The 24,694-nt window shown below is 41.0% G+C and overlaps 1 protein-coding gene across 2 annotated transcripts in view; it reads left to right on the top strand.

Annotated features, from left to right (window-relative positions):
- Positions 1–24,694, top strand: part of CRH (corticotropin releasing hormone) — a 184,100-nt gene that overhangs the window by 143,775 nt on the left and 15,631 nt on the right. Inside the window, exon 2 of one of the 2 annotated variants that reach the window (XM_073892839.1) lies at positions 1,433–1,515. The exons of the other annotated variant lie outside the window; for it this stretch is intronic. The gene's annotated coding sequence lies outside the window, so the exon portion shown is untranslated. The remainder of the gene's footprint in view (positions 1–1,432; positions 1,516–24,694) is intronic. 2 annotated transcript variants of the gene reach the window in all.

The following is a 24,694-nucleotide window of genomic DNA, read 5'->3' as shown; positions in this document are numbered from 1 at the left end:
TTTCTTTCTTTCTTTCTTTCTTTCTTTCTTTCTTTCTTTCTTTCTTTCTTTCTTTCTTTCTTTCTTTCTTTCTTTTTTTAAAGATTTTACTTATTTATTTGAGAGAGCACAAGGGGGCAGAGGGGCAGAGGGAGAGAGAGAAACAGATTCACCACTGAGCAGGGAACCCAGCGTGGGGCTTGATCCCAGGGCCCCAGGATCATGACCTGAGCCAAAGGCAGACGGTTAACTGACTGAGCCACCCAGGTGCTCCAGCAGTGGAACTTTCGGAAGAGCCCTGAACGTTTAATTATCATCAACAATTTAGCCCATTTCAAATGAGTTTTTCCACAAGCCCATATACATCAGAATTTGAGAACATGAAATAAAGTTTCCTATGGCATTTGTAATGTGGCTGGGCCCCCACTTAAGCTGGGCCTTACCATGAGCTTGCCTACAGAAGATACACTCTGTGAATTTTGTCTCTGAGGTGTGGTTGGGAACAAGGGGAGGGAAGCAATTGAAATAGGGAGATGTCAGGACTTGACTTATTCTCTATGACAGGTGGCCTTTAAGTTAAGTCAAAATGAGATTTTAAGCCTGCTCTCACAGTGCTGATGTGAGGCTTAGACTGATTTGAGAACACATTTAAAGCACATAGAAAGTGTCTGGCATTTAAGTGCTCAGTAAGTACTTATTGGTCATAACAGCACCATCATCTTTTTTGTGTTGCCCTTCTTTTTCCCCGTAATATGCTCCCTTCTTCTTTTCACCTACCTAATCTTGCCTATCCTCCCGCTTCCTCCTTGAAGTCTTCCTGGCTTGGTCCAGACCACATTAATAAGTTCTTTGCTTAATGCCATCTCTACCCTCATTGGGCACAGACAACATTTTGCTTGTATTCTGCTGCAGGCACGTGTCTTCTCTCTCTTATGGAGAAAAGTAAGACAGTGGAGTTAGTGATGAGGAGCCAGAATGACTGGGACTCCATTATTTATTAGCTGTGGTGACTTAGCCTTCCTGAGCCCTGGCTTCCTCATCTGTAAAATGTAACCTACAGATTACATTTGTCATGAGGATTTAGAGATGAATATGCAAAACTCTTGATACAGAGAAAGGAAATTATTTTATTATTTATTTATTTTATTTCTCTTTGTGTCTGCCAGAGAATCTAGCAGGAAGGACTCAGTATTCACTTCATAAAAATTAGAAATAAAATTGAATATTTTTGCAATCATTTTTTAGATAAAGATTTTTATGAGACTGGTGCTTCCCCTACCTTCCTGAGCATATAAGTCCCTTGGAAAATCTGATTTGATAGATCCAGAAGAAGGTATTTGAACATGCATCTCATGGCATTCTGATGTTCATACCACTTGGGAAAACTGCTGTAAAGTAAACCCAAAGCATGCCTTAAACCCTCAACTATTATGTGATGTTGCCTGTTTCATAGAAAGAGTGGACTTATACCAGCCTCTTAAGAATTGACTCACGTTGCTGCTCGACTGACTTGGGCAACATGACCACCATGAAGAGGTGGGTATGTGTGGATAAGCAGCATTGCTGTCTAGCTACCATTGGGTCAGGGCCATTAGCTGCTATAGTGGGTACTGTGTCTCTAAGTGGGATCTAGATATATTTTCTCAGTGGAATGAAATCCAAAATTTCATTGCATTTCAAAGCTGCATAATGTGTAATTAGAAACTAGTTACATTTAATGCCCTGAATGGAGATCCCAGGGTTGTCTCCCCACAGTCAGGAGGCTTGAACAGATAATTACAAGCACTTCATTGTGATAACTGCCAACCTCAGAGAGCTCTAAGGAGAGAATGCCCGTGGACCTGACACCTTTGAAAAGGTGAAGCACTGTTCCAGTATCAGGTATTGTTATCAATAAAGAAATTTTATCCTTTATGAAGCTGGGATTGTTAGGAGAGAGGTTCTTTTACATGTTGGCTTCCTTTTCATTCATCAGTCCACAGTGAAATGGTTTTAAAGAGGCATGGGCTGGACTGAGACCAAGATGAAAGTAGAACAAGGGCCAACAGGGAAGAAAAAAGAACATTCAGCCCAGGCACATCTTGCTTTGTGCAAGGACAGTCTTAGAGGAGATTTCCTAGTGGCAGCATTTGCAGTTTGAATAGCCACCTTGAAGTGTAAGTTCATTCTATTTCTAGGCAGCAAAGGAAATATCTTTAGAGATACCCAACATATCTTAATATTCAGATAGATTTAAAATGAATAGACAACAACCTCTGGAATATTTCACAGGGTATAACCCAAGCAAAGTAATTCCAGAAAAGCAAGTAGTACTCTATCTGCTCAAGCCTCAAAGCCCAGAATACAAAGGCTGGCTTGAATTCTTAGACTAGAAACTGAAAGACCAGCCCACAAAGCAAGGGTATGTATATGTGAGTTGCATGTACTACCTCATAGAATATACTACTTGACATCACTCCTTATCAAAAATATTCCTTCATTCTAAGTCTTAAAGTGAATGGTGTTATCTCCAATAGGAACTATATTAACTGAAAAATGTGAAGGCCTCCTCCAACTCATTGAACAGATGCTAAAGAACAAAAATCCCCAAATTTGCTCACTGTTTTATTTTATAAAAAGTATTTTTGAAATATTGATGATATTGATGTCACACTCTTCAGCTGGTTGTGCATAGGAGATTGGGTTGTTACTGAGGGGGCTTTTTTTTTTTTTTAATAGGAGAAGTCATATAATGTGAGTGGAGGTGGCCTGAAAGTTGAGATATTACGTCATAGGGACTCAAGTTGGGAGCAAATTCTGTGTGTCATATTTCTAGACCAGTATGTGAGATCAATACTCTTAGGTAGCGAGTTCAGCTCCCTGGCTGTCCAGACCTCCACATCTTTGTGGTGTTCATAAAATAAAAGAAATTAGAACTTTCTGTGGTTTTTAGAAAAAGATTTGAAAGAAAGCTAAGCCAGTGTTGCTGATAGAAGTAAAGAGAAAGTTGAGGTTGGAGACAGTTATAGCTTAAGAAAACAGAAGTTTTGGGTAGATCAAGCAGTGGAATGTGAAATTCAACAGTGACCCTGTTCTATGAATATAAGCGATTCACCATATACTCTCCACAGAAAGGAAAAAAAAAGTACTTTGTGAAACTATTTCAGCTGGTGTCTCAACTAGTACAAAAATTGCTCATCAAGTGAGAGATAAAATTTTAGTGGAAATTGAAAAGACAATTTGTGGTATAATGATATGCACAGAAAGCCTGTGTCTGTAGAGAAAACTGATTTGGGTGAAATCCAGAAATTTCCATAATTAAGATCTTGGGGATTTGTGAAAAACTAGATAACTTCTCTTTCAAATGGATTAGGTAGCTGAAGAAATTTACATCTATATATCCATCCATCCATCCATCTATCCATTCAGTCTTTTTTTTTTTTTTGAAAAACCAAGAGTACTGTGTGCCAGGCATTGTGCTAAGAGGGAGGATATTGAGTTTAAGGGACAGTGACTCCTAAAGGAGGAGGTCTAAGGCATGTTGTCAGAGAAGACCACTTATTATGGAACAAGGACCAATCTAGGTATAGGATTGGAAAGAAGATAACCCTTATCATTTACCTCATATTACCTCCATTTTCTACTCACTCTACTTTTGGGCATTAGAACAATTTGACAGGTAAGCAAATCCACTCAACCTTATCCACCCTTGATTCCCCCCACCAAACTGTTTTTCAAATAATCCTTGATTATATGGCCGTACAAATTATACATCATAGGGAAGCTTGTCAATAAGAAATAGCAGAACTTATACAGTAATAAAAGCAGGAGATATCACTTTGGTTTTATGTGACTTCCTGTGTTTCTGGTAATGTGAGATTAAGGGCTCTTTCTTCTTGCTGAATGTTCTTTCCACATGGATGGGAGAATCACTATGGATGCTGACGGTTAAAGTGGTTTCAGAAGGAGGACGCAGAATCTGGGACTAGTTTTCTATCTTTCAGGGTCTCAATTGTCTCATTTTAGTCTACTCCTGCTCCCTTTCCTAAACCAATAACAAATGATAGAAAACACATTATGGCACAGTTATTATAGGGCCTTTTTAATATTAACTCATTTATTGGTTACCACTATCCTAGAAGGTAGATGCTGTTTTTGTCCCCATTTTACAGATGAGGGAAAGGGGCCCAGAGAGATTGTTTGAAATTGCACAACTAGTAGACTAGAGAGCCTGGATTCAAACTCATAAGGTTTAGCCCAGAAGACTCTGAGTATACTACCTCTCACACTAAAGTTAATCTGATGACAGAAATGTCCCTCATTCATCATATCTTCAGTCAATGTTGCATGTGACAAGAGACTCAACGAGGTCTTCCTCCCAGTGGATCTTCTATTGACTCCCATTTGATTAACTCCTATGGAGAAAGGGCAAATATTAAGAGCTTTAAAGCAGGGGCGCCTGGGTGGCTTAGTTGTTGGGCATCTGCCTTCGGCTCAGGTCATGGTCCCAGGGTCCTGGGATCAAGCCCCGCATCGGGCTCCCTGCTTGGCAGGGAGCCTTCTTCTCCCTCTCCCACTCCCCCTTCTTGTGTTCCCTCTCTCACTATCTCTCTCTCTGTCAAATAAATAAATAAAATCTTTAAAAAAAAAAAGAGCTTTAAAGCATATCTCAATGGGAAATGGGAGAATTTTGAAGCCATTTCCAAGTATGCTTTGATTGTGATCCTGGCTCCATGTCCATTGGACATAATAAAGATAATAAAGATAAATGAGTCAATAAAAGGTTCTCTATAGCAGACACTCTATTACAAATATGTCTCCCTTGCTCTGCAGCTGGTAGGTAATGAGTTGCTGTCTGATGAGCAGAAACAAGGACTATTGTTTGGCTTTTAGGAGTTTCAGTCTCTCCCCTTCCTCACAGATGACTAGTGGGTGCCAGATATTCTAGAGGGTCAGCAGAAGTCCTGGACTGAACTCCTTCCCTGACTGAACATCCCCAGATGCCTTTAACTCTCTCCTTTTAAAGCAGTAATAAAATATATCAGAAATAAAAAATCAAAGTACTCATCTTAGCTCACAAAATGGGTGAGCCAGCTCCATGTAACCTTCACCTTTTCTTTTTCCTGTGAGACATTTTTGGAAACTATTTTAAGTTGTTGAAGGAACATTCCACTTGAAGAAAAGGTTAAAGCAGTCGTGACTGGGCTGAGAGGACAAAAAGCCAGGAGAGCGAGCTAAGGTTCCAGGCGCTTCATTGACCTATTTCTGCCAGTTTTGCAAAACAGTACAACACCCTCACCCCTCAAGTGGTTGGACGACAGTCAGGGCCATCCATCAGAGGCAAAATCCTTGAGTCTGGAATTGTTTCTCTGCCCATCTTCCCAGGTGACCACTCTGAGGGACCATTGTGGCCAGGCTGTCTTGAGCATTGGGAGAGCAGGAAAATGCCTTCGTCCACCAAACTATTCTCCCTTACTTTTCCTCCTTTTCCCTCTCCTTTGGGACCTGGAAGGGTACATTTTGATTGAAGGAAAAAGAAAGTCTAAAAGTGAGCTCATCTAGATGTGGTCATGAGTGTTTTTGTCCCAGCCGTGCTAGATATGATCTAATCGGATGCCTTGGGCCACTGAGGATATGTGGGGCTTTGCTTGGATTCATAGGACCCAGTCACAGCTCAATTTCACATTCCACTGCTTGATTAACCCAAACTTGTTTTCTAGTTTAGAATTTTAGCTATCATTGACTTCAACTTTCTCTCTGCTTCTACCAGCAAGGAAACCCCATTGTTTCCTTGTACTGGTTTGCTTTATTTTCTCTCATTTTCCTAATCAAGACAGTTTCTTTTGAATAATTCAACTTTGGACCAATAAAAAGATGCTTGTTTACATGTCTGAATCTTTAAGGCAATAAGACTGTGCCTTCCCAAAGTGACACAGCAACACAGAATAGAACTCCAAGAAATGTCCATTAAGTAAGCAAATAAACATTTGGGTCACTGTCCTGCACTGGAAACCAGCTGCATCACATCCTTTCTTTCCAATGACTGTAGTAAATTTCTTGGTTCTTGGTGCCATTTCCTTAAGTGTGAAGCCTATGCTTTACCACTATGAACTGTGTGACTCAGGGCAAGGTTTCTAAACCTCTTAGTGCCTCAGTGTCCTCATTTATAAAAGTGGCCTTAAAATAGGACCTCCTTCCTTGGGCTGTTGGAAGAATTAAATGAGATAATCCATGTGAAGTCCTTTAGCATGGCTTGGCTTATGGTACATGTTGTTCCAGGTTCAAAGCCCATGCTTCCTGCAGAATACCCAAGGATTGAATTACTCTTTTGTGTCAATGGACACTCTGATGCTGAGCACATTTTCAGAGCAGAGATGAGTGGTCAGTCTTTTGTGTAGGGTACACTGAGGGGCCTGGCCTCATGCTGCCATGTCTGAAACTCTGATGGTTCCTGCTCTACTACTAGTAGCATGGGACAAAATACTGCAAACTTAGAGGCACAAAGTAACCTCTTTGCCGTAACATATTCTGTGGGCCAGGAATTCAGAAATGGTGCAGTAGGGATGGCTTGTTTGTTCTACAATGCCTGGGTCCTCAGCTGAGAAGACTCTAGTGGCTAGGGGCTGGCATCACTGAGGGCTTTGTCACTCACATGTTTAGCACCTGGGCTGGTGTGTTAGTTTCCTAGGGCTGCTGTAAGAAAATACTATTAATTGTGTTGCTTACAACAACAAAAATGTATTCTCTGACAGTTCTGGAGGCTAGCAGTCTAAATCAAGGTGTTAGCAGGGCCATGTTCCCTCAAAAGCTCTAGGTGTGGACCCTTCCTTGTATCTTCCAGCTTCTGGTGGCCCCAGGTGCTCTTTGGCTCATGGCAGCATGATTTCACTCTCCACCTCTATCTGTACATGGCTGTTTTTCCTGTGTGTTTGTGTTTTCACATGATGTTCTTCTCTCTCTCATAAGGACATGTTAAGGGCCCACACTACTCCAAATGGCCTCATCTTAACTTATTACTATATTCCCAAATAAGGTCACATTCTGAGATACTGAGGGTTAGATCTTCAGCATATCTTTTGGGGGGGGGGGCAATTCAACCCCGTAGCAGCTGGGATGAACTCAAACGCTGGGCTGAACTGGCATTATTGACCAAAGTGCCTACATGTGACCTTTCCAGGTGGCTTGGGTACCTCACAGCATGGTGTTTAAATTTTGAGAGGGAACATCCTAAAAGCGAACATTCCAAGAGAACCAAATAGGAGCTGCATGGCCATTTATGACCCAGCCATGAAGTCACACAGCATCACTTCTGCTTTACTCAAATGGTCAAACCAGTCACCGTCTACCCAGATTCTACCTCTTGAGGGGAGGGATGTCAAAGAATTTGGAGACCATGTTTTAATCACTCACCTTCTGCCCCCACAACACACATAGCCTGGGAATAGTTTTTCTGAATCTGCTCATTAAGTTTCCATATTAAAATACAGAACACTGGATCTCCTCTGAGGAATTAGAAAGGTTATTCTCTCCCACATTCCCATAAAATATTTTTCAGTGTCATTTTGAAGATAAGATACTAGGCTGAACTACTCTATATTTTAATTTAAAAATCAAAGAATTTTAAAGAAGAAAAACTAGACTGGGAAAAAGTATTTTTGAAAAAAAAAGAATTTTATATGAGCTGAAAATAGACGACATAGCTGGGGTGATTACGAGCCGTTGCCAGGAGGCGGGAGGAGTCTGTCAAGTGAGAATGCTGTGATCCCACGGTAATAAGAATTCAGGCTGCAGCTTAAGCTTAGTTGTTGCTGCTTGATTTTAGAGAACAAACTGCCAAAATATTGTGGAGAGACAATGTGAAAATCAGACCACCCTATTTTTTTCTAATAAATTTCTAAATACACCCAGCACATACTTTCTCACTGAGCTTTTTAAAATGGGGTCTGGAAAAGCAGATAAATACATGATCATCTACTGTAGGGCCAGATATTATAAGAAAATATGACTGACTACATATGTTTACCAAAAACAGGTATCAAGATGTTCACAGCAGCACTATTTGAAATAGGCCCCAGTTGGAAGCTACCATAGTGCCCACCACAGTAGAATGGTACAGTGTGGTATATTTATAGTGGGATACCATACTCATCGTGATGAGAATAATCTGTAGCTATACCCAACAATATAGATGAATCTCACCAACACTGGTGAGGGAAATAATACAGATACAGAAAAGAACAGGCCATATAGTTTCAGTTTTATAAAGTACAAGCCCAGCAAAACTAATCTATCCTGTTGTAAGGCCAGATAAGAGTTGCTCTTAAGGGTAAGAGTGGCTGGAAGGGGTCAGGGAAAGAGTTTCTAGTGATTTTTGGTTTCTTGATCTGGGCGCTGGTTGCATGGTTGTGTTCAGTTTGTAAAGCTATGCACTTCTAATACGTACACTTTTCTGGATGTATATTTTGCCACAGTAAAAAATAAAGTACTTACACTCAGATAACCACCAGGCTATGACAGAAGAGTGAGTATTATTGAAGAACACAGAAGAACCCATGTGGAGATTTTCAGTGCTCATATCCAAATGATTGATTTTCTTGGCTTTTCTGGTGATGTTTTAATTCAGCAAGGTATTTTCATTTTAATGATGGTAAAATGGGTATTGTCACCTAAATCTCCAAAGAGATTTTTGATCTGAGGATCAAGGAAATATAGGGGCCTTTGGAGGCAGAAAATTGCTCACTTGTCCCTTTGAAAGTACCTAGACTGCAGGACAGAACCATTGGCTCCAACAGCTGGGGAGGTGAGGGACTAAGGAGGATGACAAAATTGCCCACAGAAAATATGGGCTTTGCTAGATTCCCAGTTTACTTCCATTGCCTTCAGATCCAGGGCTCTCTGTTACTGGGATCTTCCAGGATGCCAGTTTTCACTCCACCCTTCCTCCTTCACGTCCATTACCCATGTCCTACGTCCCATGATATTCACATGGAAGTCTATGAAAAAAGCTTTCTTCTTTTAGCGTCCTCATTGTTTTGTTTTCCTCCAGTGGGACTAATGGCCACCTCTCTTTGGGGTCTTACTGTTTTGTGACAAACCACCCTCAGCAGATTTCCTTGAGACCCATTTGCTCAAGGGCCTTAGAGTTTTTTGGGGGTGCAGACCAAGCTTCCAGACTCCCTTGCTCTGCAATAAACTAGATACAGGTTAGGTTGAAGATGGTACATGGCGTGTTTCCTGTGCATTGGCAGGAAAGGAATGGGGCTCCATGGTTATTCTGTCAAGTTGGAAGCAACTCCCTTGGAGAAGACTGTGTCACTTGGGCTGATTCAAAAGAGTGCCTAATGAAGGAAAAAGGCAATCATGGGCCAAGGCATGAGCTGAGCAATTACTTGAATGCAGCCATAGAGAATGTTTTTCCAGGCACCACATACACATCACTGGCTTGAGCAGCACTCTGCTTTCCCTGTCTTGGTGAGGTGAGCAACACATTTAATTTCAGCTCCTGTGGCCTTCTGCAAACCACCTCAGCTCAACTCGATTCCTCAGCTGTGTTTGCTCCTCTGTTCTTGGAGAACAGCATTTTCACTTGGTTTAAACTGTGAGGCACTGTCTGAGCAAGCAGATTGGTTACTAATAAGGAAACTGGCACTGACAGCTTTTTAGGCTCTGATGAGAGAAAAGAGATGTCTTTACATCAGAATGGTTTCACTCTCAATGTAGCATATCCACTGGTTGAAATTTAGAGAGAGAGAGAAAAAAATTTAATTGTCAGGCTGTGGTGCATAGTGTCAAAGTTACTTAGGTTATGAGAAATTCGACTTTTCAACAGCTTAAAGGCCATAGCTCATCTTTTTTTCTGGTATGGGCAGCTCAGACAAGGATCCAGAAGCCCCACCCTATAATTCAGTTCCATCAGACACTCAACAGAGGAAATAAGAAGTATTTGACTGTAGTGTTAGCTCTGGAATGTTCCTTGCTAGTCATATGATTTTATTAGCTAAGCTCATTCCTGTCACATTAATGGATATATCAGAGATATTTAGAATTAGAAGGGTCCACAGAGATAATCTAATCCCATGTTCTCATTAATTTTTTTTAAATTAAAAAACAACAAACCTAGGTTCAGAGAGATTAAGTAACTTGAAATGCTCTGTCAGTGACAGAGCTGGGACTGGAGTTCAGTCTTGTAGCTCCTGGCTCACTAAGGACCTATTCATTGTACTACTCTGATCACCCACTTTTTTTATAGACATCTTTGAGAGTCAGAATGATTTCTTGCTTGAGAGGTATGTATCTCTAGGATAGGCCCATTTGAAGGATAATCAGGAAAGATATGAGACAAATATCTTTTGTCCCATGCCTTCCTTTCTTCATGAATCCATAATATCAAGCCATTTTCAGTGGGACTGAACACAAAAGATTTCTAAGGAGCCTGGGTCCAATCTGAAATGACTCTACAGGAGTTGGCTGTGCCCTCAACATATTCCTGGTATATAGGGCCCTACTGGACATTCTGTAGAAACATCTGTACATGAGGGCTGCTCTGATTTAAGTCTAAGCCTTCAGTTCTTGGTGGGATTCCCAATGCCACCTCCAGTCTGAGCCATCATTCGCGAATACCCAAGAGAATAAAGATGTCCCCCTTTCTCTCTGAAATCTTTCTGATGTTGGAAGACCTAGGACAGAGGCAAACTTTTCAAAGACTTTTCTGTTGGGATTTAAATTTATGTCTGGCAGACTTTGGACATTAGAAGATAATAGTATTTACGTAGATAAATTGCCTTTCCTGTGGCATTGTTTAGCCTTGGAAGACATCCATAGTGAGTCTAAGAGAAGATTCTACTATCTTCTGCACTCAGATAAAACTCAATGCTGAGATTTGCTGGGCAGGATTTAGAGTTAATAATGGTAGAGGTAAAACAAGTCACAGGTAATACTCTGCCACGCATCACAGATCCCTACACAGTTAAATGAGCTGACATTTCAAGTTTCTTGCCTCTCTGTGACTAGTACAGCTGTTACAATTAGAGGGGCCATCCCTGGGAATCTTGGGGATGCTTTAGAAAGATATTTCAGACACCCAACCTCTTCTGTTTGCTTGTATGTATCCTCCAATATATCTCCTATTCCCTAATTTATTCAACAAGTATTTCTTCAACACTTGCTAGAGTCTCTTGGAGCAAACTGATAAATGAGCTTTTATTAAGCTCTTACTCTCTGCCAAGCACTTACACATACATTGTCTCAGTGGTGCTCAAAGTACTGTTGTGCATTAGTTTCTTTTTTTTTTACATATCCTGAAGCCGTGGTTCAGAGAAATTAGATAAATTGTTCAAAATACAGAAATGCAGAACTGTGACTCAACCCTGGGTCTTCTGATTTGGGGTTCTGGGTAGTTTCTGTTACATCTGCCTCTTCTAATAGCGTACCCACAAACATTGAAATTGCTGACAAGAAAACTCTGTGGTTGTTTTTTTTATTATTATGTTATGTTAATCACCATACAATACATCATTAGTTTTTGATGTAGTGATCCACAATTCATTGTTTTCATACAACACCCAGTGCTCCATGCAGTACGTGCCCTCCTTAATACCCATCACCGGGCTCACCCATCCCCCCACCGCCCTCCCCTCTAGAACCCTCAGTTTGTTTCTCGGAGTCCATAGTCTCTCGTGGTTCGTTTCCCCCTCCGATTCCCACCTTCATTTTTCCCTTCCTTCTCCTAATGTCCTCCATGCTATTCCTTATGTTCCACAAATAAGTGAAACCATATGATAATTGACATTCTCTGCTTGACTTATTTCACTTAGCATAATCTCCTCCAGTCCCATCCATGTTGATGTAAAAGTTGGGTATTCATCCTTTCTGATGGCTGAGTAATATTCCACGTATATATGGACCACATCTTTTTTATCCATTCGTCTGTTGAAGGGCATCTCAGCTCTTTCCACAGTTTGGCTATTGCGGACATTGCTGCTATGAACATTGGGGTGCATATGGCCCTTCTTTTCACTGCATCTGTGTCTTTGGGGTAAATACCCAGTAGTGCAATTGCTGGGTCATAGGGTAGCTCTATATTTAATTTTTTGAGGCACCTCCACACTGTTTTCCAAAGTGGCTGTACCAACTTGCATTCCCACCAACAGTGTAAGAGGATCTGTGTGGTTATTTTTAGCAAAAAGAACCCACCAAACCCAGAATCTTTGGCTTGGTCAACATGCTAATTTAACTATACTTAATATGTAAGCTATAGTGATTTTATATAATGGATAATAAATGCATCTATCTACCTAGAAATTATTAGCCTGTCTTTTTGACAACAGATTTACCTTCCTCGTTTGACTTAAACTAATTTAAAAACTCTTTTTATTTCCTGGGTTCATCTTAATTTAAAAGAAAAGTAATTTGGCAGACAAAGTCATCCTGGGACTACCGAGGATCATAACCCTAAAGACCCAAATGTAGACAACAATAAACAAGTACAACATTACTAATGGCTAAAACTCCAAGTGAAAAAAAGCAGAAAGCACACATCAGACACCCTGCAGAAACAATTAACTTCTTTAGGTCTTATAGTGTTAAATCTGGAACCATCACAGCTAAGAGGATAAGCTTTGGAATCTGAGAAAGCTGGCTCAAAATTAGGCTCTGCCTGTCACGTACAAGCTACCAGCAATCAGAGTGTTAAACCTGCACTAAACCCCAGGTTCCTTCTCTGCAAAATGTTGGGGGTGGTCGGAGTAGTGCACCATGATAATACTTCCCTCATAGGATTGTGGGGAGGCGTAAATGCCCCTTAGCACAGGGTGGGGCACATGGAAAGTGTATCATAAGTGGCAGCTATTGTTAGTATTATTAAATATGATATATAATGATATACAAAATCATAACCTAGCTTTATGCATTTTTACTCAATAAATTAAATTTGTATCAGGCAAGCTAAAGAATTTCCTGGATTAAACGTCTGATGAGAGCTCAGACAGGTTGACATTTATAGTTCATTCCAACCTTGAGGGTCTTGATTTTATAAGCCCTTTTAGGGGTCTAGTGCTAATTGTAAGCAAGGTACTGGTGTCATGTTATTTTCAAGTAAATAGAATGTTAATGAATAGATAAACAAAATATACTGAGAAAGAAAACCATAGATTGAACACATGCATTCATCTCCACTCCTGTGCAAAACCTCACAGTAAAGGAATTTAAAATGCATGAACCTATGAGAACAAGAGAAAGGAGAGATGGTGAGAGAGAAAAACTCAATTTTGGAAGCGGGAAAGCCAACAGAAGACGGTAACATGCTTATTAGACTAGGGACAGTTGAAAGCTGCTTGTCTGCAGGAGAGAGAAGGCAACGGGAAGGAACGAGAAAGCAAGCAAGCCAATTTTGAGGTAGAATCTTGGAAAGGCTTAGAGTAGGAAACACATGGAATCCATGAAGGCAAGAGTGGGAGCAGGGCTGAAAGCAGGAGGCTTGATTGAGAGTTTGTAAAAGGAGCACTTGGGACCCCAGGTCTCTCCCTTACCACTCAGCTAGGTGCTACCCAAGTCCCACCCCTCTCCCAACTTTGCCCCACTTACCTCTGGCCATCTCATAAGAATTTTTCTGATGTCACAGCCTGCTTTAGTTCAATCAGCTGCAAAGCATGAGTATAGAACCTTCTTCTTATCCACCAGTACTTATTAACACAACAACATGACGTAATGATGTTTGATGAACTTTACTACAGAGATAAGGAAGACCTAAATCAGATACCATCTGTCACTATTTTTAGATTCCACTGTCATGTCCCTGTGAAGACAGTCCTCTACTGGCTCTCAGTCCCCTCTGGCCCTAGCCTTCTGCCACTGGAACAAGGGCCCACTCTTGTCCCTGCTTGGAAGTCTCCTTTATCTTGTCCCCCCAGACCTACAGTCAAAGTATGGGAAAACCTGTTGACAACGTAATAGATAATATAATGGCTGACAACATATTGACGTATCTTGCCCAATCTGAAAACAGAATTCATCATTATCAGAGTAATGAGTTGTCTCCATTGTGAGGCATTTATAGTTGGAACACTCCTTTGTTCAGGGATCTGCAAGACCACTGAGTAGGTACTTTGATCTGTGCATGACTAAAAAAAGACAACAAAATGAACCCCCAAGAATAAATGGGAGAGGACTTATCCTCACAGGTATATTCCAAATTCTATCCAAAAAGCATATGCTTCTAACAACTCTTAGAACCAGTTTTTTTGTTTTGTTTTGTTTTGTTTTTTCCAATCCCAGATATATCAAGATTGGGACAGAATCTCTGAGCAGTAAGAGACTGTTGGGATCTATCTCTAATACATCATTTGGCTTCCCATTTCCTTTCTGATTTCCCTAGACAGTATTTGTTGCTCTCTTACTGGTGTTTTTATTCTCGTATGTTTATATAAACAACAATAAAATTATAGCTCTTATCATAGCATACTACTGTTATTTGTTAGCGGGACTGTCTACTCTGGTAAGTTGTGAGCTCTTTGAGGAGCATTTTATTCATCTTTATATTCCTGGCACATAGTAGGCGCTCGGTAATGCTGCTGCTGTGTTGAATTGGCTGTGGTAAAAGAACAAAATGCTTCTCCTCAGTCAGCATTTGTTTTCTAGGATCCATTCCAATATACTTCCAACTCAAAAATGTGATTTAAGAGATAGGCAGAGGGTGAATTGAGCTGAATGTTTTGCAAAAACACCTTGTTTTTAAAGGTGGGGAAAAAAACCAGCCACCTTCCCAAGATAGCTATTCTGTCCCACATCTTGAAGCAATGACAAGATGAGTGCTATGATCAGAGAGGACCCTCAGAAAATAAATAAAAACCCAACTCTAGTAATGCAGCCATTAGCCAGGAGGGAAATGACGAAGGATATCATTATCATCCTGATATTTTTAGAAGTTCTTTGGTGACAGGTCAGATTTTTGAGAATCGGAAAATGATAAAAATAATCTTGTTATTCCACAAAGGAGGCTCTCTATATATATCAAGCTGATTTTGAGCACTGCTTGGGAATGTTGAGAAAATATTTTTAAGTGTTAGTGAAATGATAGGTTTTGGGGGCAGACCCAGCCTTGCTTTATAAAAGGTTTCTCTTGTTGGGGGAGGAGGTGTTGAGAGGTTTCAGGAATGTTGGCGTCATAAAAAATCAGCAGTCGATGCAGGTTTTTAGTTCCCAAATTTTCAAGAGAAGGGTCCACATGGTAGAATTTCATGAGGTATATAGAAAATTGAAAATTGCTTTTGATATTATTAGAGGTGCCTGGGGAGTCTTCCTGGCCCCCACCAGATGACCATGCTATCCAGATCTGAAGGATCCTTTGTTTTTCCTTATTTTCAAGTCGCAGGATTCTGTAGGATTCCTTTTGCAGCTTCCTTTTGTAGCTGTTGGTGAGTGACCCCATAGCCATGTATCTAAAGGGGCTTGGAGCTCTGGATTTCAGTTAGAAATGACATTCTATTTATTTAGGATGTTTGCTTCTTTAAATACTCGGCCATCTGACTCTCTAATTGTTTAGGATTAGTCATAAGTTAAGTAGGACAGAGAAAATGTTATAAATAGTTTATTTCATATCCATTCAAGAAATTTAGGCTAAGTTTATATATCCTAACCACTAAAAGACAGAGCTTATATGTTTATTTAAAACGTTGTTTGGGGGCGCCTGGGTGGCTCAGTTGGTTAAGCATCTGCCTTTGGCTCAGGTCATGATTCCGGGGTCCTGGGATCGAGCCCCATGTCAGTTCTCTGCTCAGCGGGGAGTCTGCCTCTCCCTCTGCCTCTGCTGCTCCCCCTACTTGTGCTCTCTCTCTCTCTCAAATAAATAAATCTTAGAAAAGAAACCAAGATATTTTAAAAAATAAAAAAATAAAACATCGGTTCCTGTTTCATTTAGAATATACAAGTCTTATGAAAAATGATTCTGTAAGATTTATATGTAAATTGCTCTTTTCCTCATACTTATTTCAGTACCTTTTTATTTCTTGTTTTTCTTAAGACTGAATTTGACCCTTTGAATGTATTCCCTTTATGTCTTTTCTGAATATTTTTAAGAACACGAATTAAAAATATAAGTCCACATGTCAAGGAAACTGTACCCTTGTTTCTTTGGCGTGTGGAAGTGATCTGAGTTTATTTTACTAAATAGTGTAATTCTGGTATGTTGGGTCTTAGTGTGGCCAAAGAGGCCTGATGAAACTGAAATAACATTAAATGTAATATTAAGAAATATGTAGAGGCCAAAGAACAATATTCTACATTACTACAGTAAACAGAGCACTAGGACAATGGAAATTTTAAGTGGCCCGTGTCATTCATTGTGCCCCAGGACAGCTCTCACACTCTGCATCAGTGACATCAGGTGCCGCCTCTTTGAGGTGATTTGAGGAGTTTGGAGGTATTTGCTTCAAAATAGCCACTACATCAGTAGACCTGCCAGGGCACACATGGTCCTCCATCTATCAAGCATTTAGACTTAGGCACTGAAGGCCTCCTGCAGAATGCAAACGTGTTACTAGGAGGGACAGTACATCAATATATAGCATATAATGCCATTAATTATCAAGTTAACTGGCCTATCTCTTAAATTCGGCTCACAGAAAAGAGGGAAGGTGGAGGAAATCTGGAGAGGCATTGTTGTTCTGACCCAAATGGAGGGTGCACTGTGGAGTCCATCTCTGAGAAGCCAGTGTTGGGGGCGGGGAAAGGAGAACACTTAGAGAAGGAAGGAGGAGGAATCAGGTGGGGACCACAATGACTTCACAAAGTTGCTCTAAGGCTACAGTTTCCAATTTGGCAGAACCACTTGAAATATAAAGTATTTTCAGTGGAGATTTATATAAGCTGTCTCCAGTTTCTCGTGGATTTCTGCAGGTCAAGGACTCTGTTGTTATAGTAGCAGGAAACGTACCCTCCTTGGATACTCTGCAGCCCTGCAGCACCAAGCAGGAGTCTGGAGCAGGTAACTTGAGAGGTCCAGCGCTCCCTGGGAAGACAGGTATTGGGAAATTCTGTCTGACAGGCATGAGCTGCATCCCACCCCAAATCTTCCTGGAGTTCCTACACTCCTGACAGTCACGCGTCCTGGAAGCATTCTCCTCATTGCAGCATGAGAAAGAAATGTAGGAGTATATCACCATGACTTGGGACTTACAAAAGATGACAAGAAGGAGGGTGGGTCAAACATAAGAAAAAATGCTGCAGCTGGGGAGTCCAAATGGTTGTAGCCAGTGCCCTCTGGACGCTGTATGCTCTGTTGGTGCCCATCGCTTTGATGGGCCTTTCCAAGTCTTTTGATGAGCTCTCAAAGCTTTGGTGAAGTGTGCTGACAGATCGCTGATATTCATGAGCCTAAGTAGAAAAGGAGGCTATAGTTTGCCAGCCTTCTCTATTGGATTCCCAGGGAGCTAACCTATAATCATAGGGCAGTTATATAAACCTCTCACTCGGGAACTGGCCCTTGGGCAGGTAATTTTTCTTACTTTTCTCTTTCTGCCCACAAGAGGCATGATATGGTGGGAAAGAAGAGGACTTAGAGTGACGAGAAAACCATGTGTTCATCTGCCTTCTAGCAATTTAAAGCTCATGTCACTCAGGAAAGCTAAGTTAATCTCATTGAACCGCATCTCTAAAACCCAGATGATTATAATAATTGCTTCATAGAGCTACTGAGAAGATAAAATAAGGTCAGAAATAGAAATTTGACATATATCAAAATAATATTTGTGCAGTTCCCAGTGGCATGGACTAGCTTCTGTTCAGATAGTCTTTCTGACAGGAAAAATTCCAGGGTTCCTCCTCAGTGGACTAAGCTTTGGAAGCACTTTCCTTGGATTTTAGATGTGAAAGGAATCTTAAAAATCATCTTGTCCAGGGCGCCTGGGTGGCTCAGTTGGTTAAGCGACTGCCTTCGGCTCAGGTCATGATCCTGGAGTCCCGGGATCGAGTCCCACATCGGGCTCCCTGCTCAGCAGGGAGTCTGCTTCTCCCTCTGACCCTCTTCTCTCTCATGCTTTCTATCTCTCATTCTCTCTCTCTCAAATAAATAAATAAATCTTTAAAAAAAAAAAGAAACATAATTATGTTTTAAAAAAAATCATCTTGTCCAGCCATCATACTTTAGTTTCTTTTGTATTTAAAACTTATTTTTTTAAAAAGATTTTATTTATTTATCTGACAGGGAGAGAGAGAGAGCACAAGCAGGGGGAGTGGCAGGAGAGGGAGAAACAGGCTCCCCGCTGAGCTGGGAGCCCAATATGGGGCTCAATTCCAGGACCCCAGGATTGTGACCTGAGCCGAAGGCAGACGCTTAACTGACTGAGCCACCCAGATGCCCCTTAAAACTTATTTTTAACAAAGAAATGCTTCATATAGTTTTAAAATAAAATATTTGTCATGAAAATAAATTTCTTATCCCCACTGCATCTCAGATCCCACTCTGTAGAAGATAATATCTTACCGAATTCAATTTTAGACATTATCTTGTATCTAGTGCTCTAATATATGAAAATTTAGTTCATTAGACTTACCATTTCCCTATCCAGCCTCCCAACATAGTCTTATCACTATTGTTAGTTTCTTCATGGGATAACTTTGTGACTGCAGAAGGTATACCATTTTATTTCTAAATTTATCATGAAGCTATAATCCTTAGCTTTACACTTTAAAAGATGAAGCCATTGGCCCCCCACTCTTTCTTTTACCCCTCTTCCCACTTCCCAGTGTCCATCATTTGAATTTTTATGTCTTGTGTTACTAAAGTTGGTGACATTTACATTCTGCTTTATGATCATAATTAAGTGTCTCATGTCTTTTTTTAAAGATTTTATTTATTTGTCAGAGAGACAAAGAGAGAGAGAGAGCACAAGCTGGGGGGAGAGGCAGACAGAGGGAGAAGCAGGCTCCCTGCTGAGCAGGATGCCCAATGTGGGACTCGATCCCAGGACTCTGGGATCATCACCTGAGCCGAAGGTAGACGCTTAAACGACTGAGCCACCCAGGTATCCCTTAAGTGTTTTGTTTATAAGTTGTTTATAAAAGGTTACAGTCAATAAACTGTTTACCTAAGTGTGATTAAGTAAATGTGGTTTGCTCTAGAGCCAAGTGGAAGACAGTGATTCATTGCTTCTTGTCAGCATTTTGGTTTTTTGTTTTTTTAAAGATTGATTTTCTAAAGATTTTATTTCCAACAGGAATTATACTTAATAGCAAAACCAAGAAGTTTACACTTAAAGGAATATTCAGTACGTATATGTGAAGATTCTTCTTTATTCTCCATATTCTTTATTGTCAAGTGCATTATTCCTGACTGGCTCCCACCATGAGAAAAAAAATAGCAATACTGTTATTGCTCACGATTCTTGTGAGTTCATGTGGGAAACTGTATGCATTGAAACAATATAGATCTGTATTTCTGCAATTCCGTGATACAATTATTGAATGCTGGTTATTGTTAGTTATGATGCAATATCATCCATCAAGCCACTTGTGAATACTGGCTTCTAATGACTTCCTCAAATGTTATTACTGTATTTCATTGATGATGACCACAGATGAAGTTCTTATCCAGAATATGCAGGGAAATGTGAACAATAATTTGTGTTCTGGTTATGTTGAATTTACCACTTGGAATTTTATAACATAAATCTAGAACAATACATCTTTCAAATCTGTCTTCTTTTGAATTCTTTATGCAGCAACCACTACATTCCTAGAAAGTGATTATGTTAATGTTAACTGCACCCTGCCTTCCATTCATTGGCACCAGCAGGGAGGAATGCAAAAAGAGGCCTCACTGGCACAAGGAAGGGCTGTCTCTCATCAGGCATAGATTTAGCTGACTTGGGAAAGTGTAATGTCCTCACATCAAATGGAGGCAGAAGAGAACATTAGTCAGGGTCACATAGAATAAAGGATACCTGCTGCCACCCTGGGTTAGCCTTGGGTGCCAAGGATCAGGTATAGCACCATAAAACAAAGCCAGATGAGAGTTAACACATGGGCCCACACATGTAGCTTAAGTCAAGGGTCTGTTGGTGTTGAACTTGTCCTATATCCAGTGTTTGAGAGTCAGTACACTGCCATTCTGGTAGCCCAGCCTCACATGACTCTATGAAAGAATTTATGAACCATGCAGCATGAGCATTCCACTTGCCAGAATGTCCTTCTGGAACCAGGGTCAGCCCAGGACCTCAAGAAACCTTTTGGCATATGGATAGGGCAGATGATAAGAGAGCATGAGGAAGGGGATGAAAGAAGACATGGATGTGGTCTGGGCTAAGGTGCTTCCCAGGAGGGTTCTGTTGACCCTGGCTGGTCCCAGGCTCTGGAGGAGGCCTTAGGAAATTTCAAAGAAGATATTTCTGAAGACCAGATCCCATTCAAAATCAGATCTGAGCTTGGGTCTCCCCATCTGGCTCTAAGTCCCAGAGCCCAGGAGGGAATTTAGAACTTCAAGGAACTGCACTCCTACGGGGCAGGGATCTCAGGGTGGTACTGCTTACAAGTGTGAAATGTGGTGTTTTTCAGTTTATGCAGTTGTGGAAATGGCTTTTTCTACCCTAATCCTTGATTGTTAGTTCAGTATGGAATTCAAGGCTGACAGTCATCTTAACGCAGAACCTTGAAGGCCTTTCCTCCACGGTCTTCTCAGATTCAGTACAGCTGACGAGAGGTCTGATGCTGGTGAGAGTTTTATTTTTTTATACGTATCTTTTAAATTTCTCTTTTTCCTGCTGAAGCTTCTTGGTATCTTCTCTTTATTACTGAAATACTGAACTTCTATAATGCTGAGCCTGGATGTGTCTATGTGCACGTGTATATGCATGTATGTAATTTAGTTAGCTCATTGCCTTGGACACTTGATTGGCATCTTAATTTGTACATTCATGTCCTTTGACTCTTGGAAAATCCTTTGTGATATCTCTTTGATGATTTCCTCCCTTTTGTTTTCTCTCTCTGTCGCTCCATTGATTTGATGTGAGGCTTCCTGGTCTGATCCTCTATAAATCTTACCTTTTCTCTTAGTTTTTCACTTCTCTGTGTCCCACTACCTGGTGATTTTATTAGATTTTATCCACAATTTATTTGAATTTCAGAGACATATTTTTATTTTACAATAGTCCTTCCTCATTAGCTATTTGTGTTTTGTTGATGCAATAATTTTTTTACTCTTTCTAGGAATATTAATTAAAGAGTTCTTAAAAGTTAAACTTTTAAAAGTTTTTCTAAAGTATGTCTGTTCTTTTCAGAGTTACATGTTCTGCTTGTTTATTTTGGTCTCTCTCTTGTGTTGTAGAATTTCTTCAAAAGTCCAATGATATTTGGCTGTTCCATCATATTTAGGAACCAGACAATAAACTGATCTTGAGGGGTGTGTGTGTGTGTGTGTATGTGTGTGTGTAAGGGGAAGGGGAGTGGCCAATGCTTGCTGGTTGGCCATTCCCTTTAATGTGATGTGGGGAAGTAGGCAATAGTCCTGGGGACCCATAACTGTCAGGTTGGAGGTCTTTTCTCTGTGGGCATTCCATTGCTTTGGAAAAGAATCCTCTTGTTATTTGTGAAGTGGGTGTATTAATTTTCTAGGGCTGTCATAACAAAATACCATGGACCCTGTGGCTTAAACAACAGAAATTTATTTTCTTACAGTTCTGGAAGCTGCAAGTCCAAGATCACGGTGTTGGCAGATTTGGTTTTTCCCGCGGCCTCTCTGGCCAGTGTCAGTCATCTTCTCACTGTGTCCCCTTATAGCCTTTCTTCTGAGTTTTTGTGTCCCTGGTGTCCCTTCCTCTTATAAATGCAGCAGGCCGACTGGATTAGGACCCACCCTAATTATCTCATTTTAAGTTAATTACCTCTTCTTTAGGGCCCTATCTCCAAATATACCCACAGTCTGAGGTACTGGGGGCTAGGACTTCAAATATGAATTTTAGGAGGTTACTTTTCAGTCCATAACAGTAGGTAGATACATGTCTATCAGTCTGCTAATTAGGAGAGGGTTTAAAAGTACAAGATCAACTGTTGGGTCAAGAGCAGGATTTCTTAACTTTGGAACTTTTGACATCTTAGGTTGCATAATTCTTTGTTGTGAGACCTGTCCTGTGCATGGAAGGACGGTTAGCAGCATCCCCGGCTTCTACCCACCAGATGCCAGTCATGACAACTAAAAGTGTCTTCAAACATTGACAAATATCCCTGGGGAGTAGGGCAAAATCCCCACCCAGTTGAGAACCAATCTGTAGCTTTCTCTATTTTGGGAAGTCTTAGGGCAGAATATAGATGAGTATGGATGATCAATGCACTATATTTAAGTAAATATTCTCCTACCTCACCACCCAATTATAAATGAGAAAACTGAGACTCTGAGAGAAAGAGGTAATTTGCACACAGTTGCATCTAACAATAGTAAAGAGACATGATTGGAATCCAGTTCAATTGGCTGCCAGTCCAGTGCCCTTTCCACGAACTCAACTCTGCTGCTTCAGCATGATTTATTAGTAAACACACTGCCATTCTCTTCAGAGAGACTTCCTCTCTTTAAAGGAAAAAGTCCCCAACAAATTATTGGATCCTTTAAAATAATAAACTCTAGTAGTAGCAAAAGCTTTTGGGAGGAACCCTTTTGAATTTTTTAAAAAAGAACTTAAACTCTTACCTCAGTAGGAAACTGTTTTAAACTGGGAGGGTTGAGAGTAGATGGTTACTGTGTTCTATCCTCTATTAAGTGATCACAGATAAAACATTAACTTCATTCATTCATTCATTCATTCATTCTTTCTTTTAGTTATTTCCCCAAACTCTCTGGCTGAGGACTAGCCCTGCAATGTGTGTATATGTGTGCCTTTGTGTGTCTGCACGTACACACTTAGTACCTGCCTGTGTTTGTGTATTGTGGGTGATGATGTGTGTGTGATGTCTGTGCATTTCTATGTGGCATGTGTATGTGTGCATATACATTGGGTACACTAAATTTGGTTTTGCTCAAAAAAGAATAAACAGAATTTTATGGGAATAGTCCAGAGTACTGCACTATTACCCAGTGTTTCCTCTAAGAACAGCACACGCATATTCAGTGTTGCTGATTTTCATCCTTTGCATCCATGAAGCACTCTGAGATCTCTTCTAACACCTTGACAGTTGGTGATATGACCCCCAACCCCCCATCACCCAATTTGGGCTGACAGTACTGGCAGCACGCTGCCTGGAGGGCTCCTGCTGCCCATCAAAGTCAGCTCTGATGAGGCTTTCAAAACACACACGTGTCAGGTATGAGAAAGCTGCACCAGTGGGCCCAGACCCTCTAATCTTACTCCCAGGAGGGGGCCAAGAACTCTGCCCACTGGAGCTCATGACCTGGACCAGCTGAAGGCAGTGAATCTTGGGCTGGGGGGCAGAAAGGATGCTGTGGACTGTGAGGGATCCAAGAAAGGGACAGATGGTTGTAGACCAGTGTGAAGGGGGAAGTATAGCCTGGGAAGAAGGAGGGCAGGGTTCATTCATTCTTTTGTTACCATATGGGCTAATTTGTTTCATTTCTTCAACTGTTATAAATTCTGTGATATTAGAGACTCCTCCATTTTCTTTTCCCATGTCCCTCACAAGTCCCAGGAGAAAGCATCTGAATACTAGTGGATAAATATTCTAAACCCAAAAATGTATCCCATGCTCTATTTCAGCAGTACTTACAATGGCTATTTCATTCATTCATGTATTCAGCAAATATTTATTGAGCGCCTACTTTGTGCCAAGTATTGTCTTAACTTTGGGTTACAACAATGAACAAAACAGACAAAAATCCCTGCTTTTTGGAGAGACAACAAATAAATCTGATAAGTAAGAATGTGAGCACTAAGGAAGACAAACAGAAAGGGGGTTTTCAGGTATGTGGAAAGGATGGGTAAAAATTTTAGATAGGGTGGTCCAAGAAGGCCTCAGTGATGTGTGTGAAGACCTGAAAGATCTCCTTGGCAAAAAGAGGAGAGGTGCTTTAGATCATGTGGTAGTTTAGGTCATTTGGTAGTAGACTCAGCACTTCACTTACAAAGTGGGTGTTTTGTTTGTTTGGCTTTGTGCAACATCTTCACCTCTCAGAGGAATTGATGTTCTCTTGCTTATGTCTTGGCCAATCCTTGCACCTGTGCGCTGGGTTCCATCTTTCCCATCTCCTTAAGATGCTTTTACTGATCAGTATGGAACTCACCTTACTGCAGGCTTAGTATGAAACTTGTTTTGGTCAGCATCTCCCCAGCAACAGCCCCACACTCCATGTGGAGTAGTTGATTCCAGTCTCCTGCTTCTGCCAGAACCCCCAGAGCCATCCTCATGCCCTTCTCCTCAGAGGTCCCAGACTCTACTCTGCTGGGTCCATCTTCCAAGCTTCTAAGTCATCAGCTCTAGCTGAATGGGCTCCCCTCCCCTGAGTCCCAGCTCCCTGAGGCCCTTCACTGAGCTCCAGACGTGTCAGCACCTACTGGGCAGCACTCCCTGCTTAGAGGCCAGAGCCCAGCTCCATGGGGCTTCTCCTCCAAGGGCCTGGATTCCAGTGGCTCCCACCTCTGCCTTTTGTTTCCCTGGCCCTAGAGGAGGTGGTTGCTTCCTGCAGTTAAAATCTCTGTGCTTTCTCAGTGTTCCCTTTTGCTTTTTTGAGCCCTTTGACCCCTGGCTTTGCCTACCAAACCAAATGGATCTCTCTTGATCTTTATATCATGGCACTTCTGTGTAG

This window comes from Callorhinus ursinus, unplaced genomic scaffold (genome assembly GCF_003265705.2).
Source record: "Callorhinus ursinus isolate GAN/ISIS: 27379988/994484 unplaced genomic scaffold, GSC_fseal_2.0 scaffold5, whole genome shotgun sequence".
NCBI classification, from domain to species: domain Eukaryota; kingdom Metazoa; phylum Chordata; class Mammalia; order Carnivora; family Otariidae; genus Callorhinus; species Callorhinus ursinus.
Note: the sequence above shows the minus strand (reverse complement) of the source record. Positions and strands in the feature narration are given on the sequence as shown.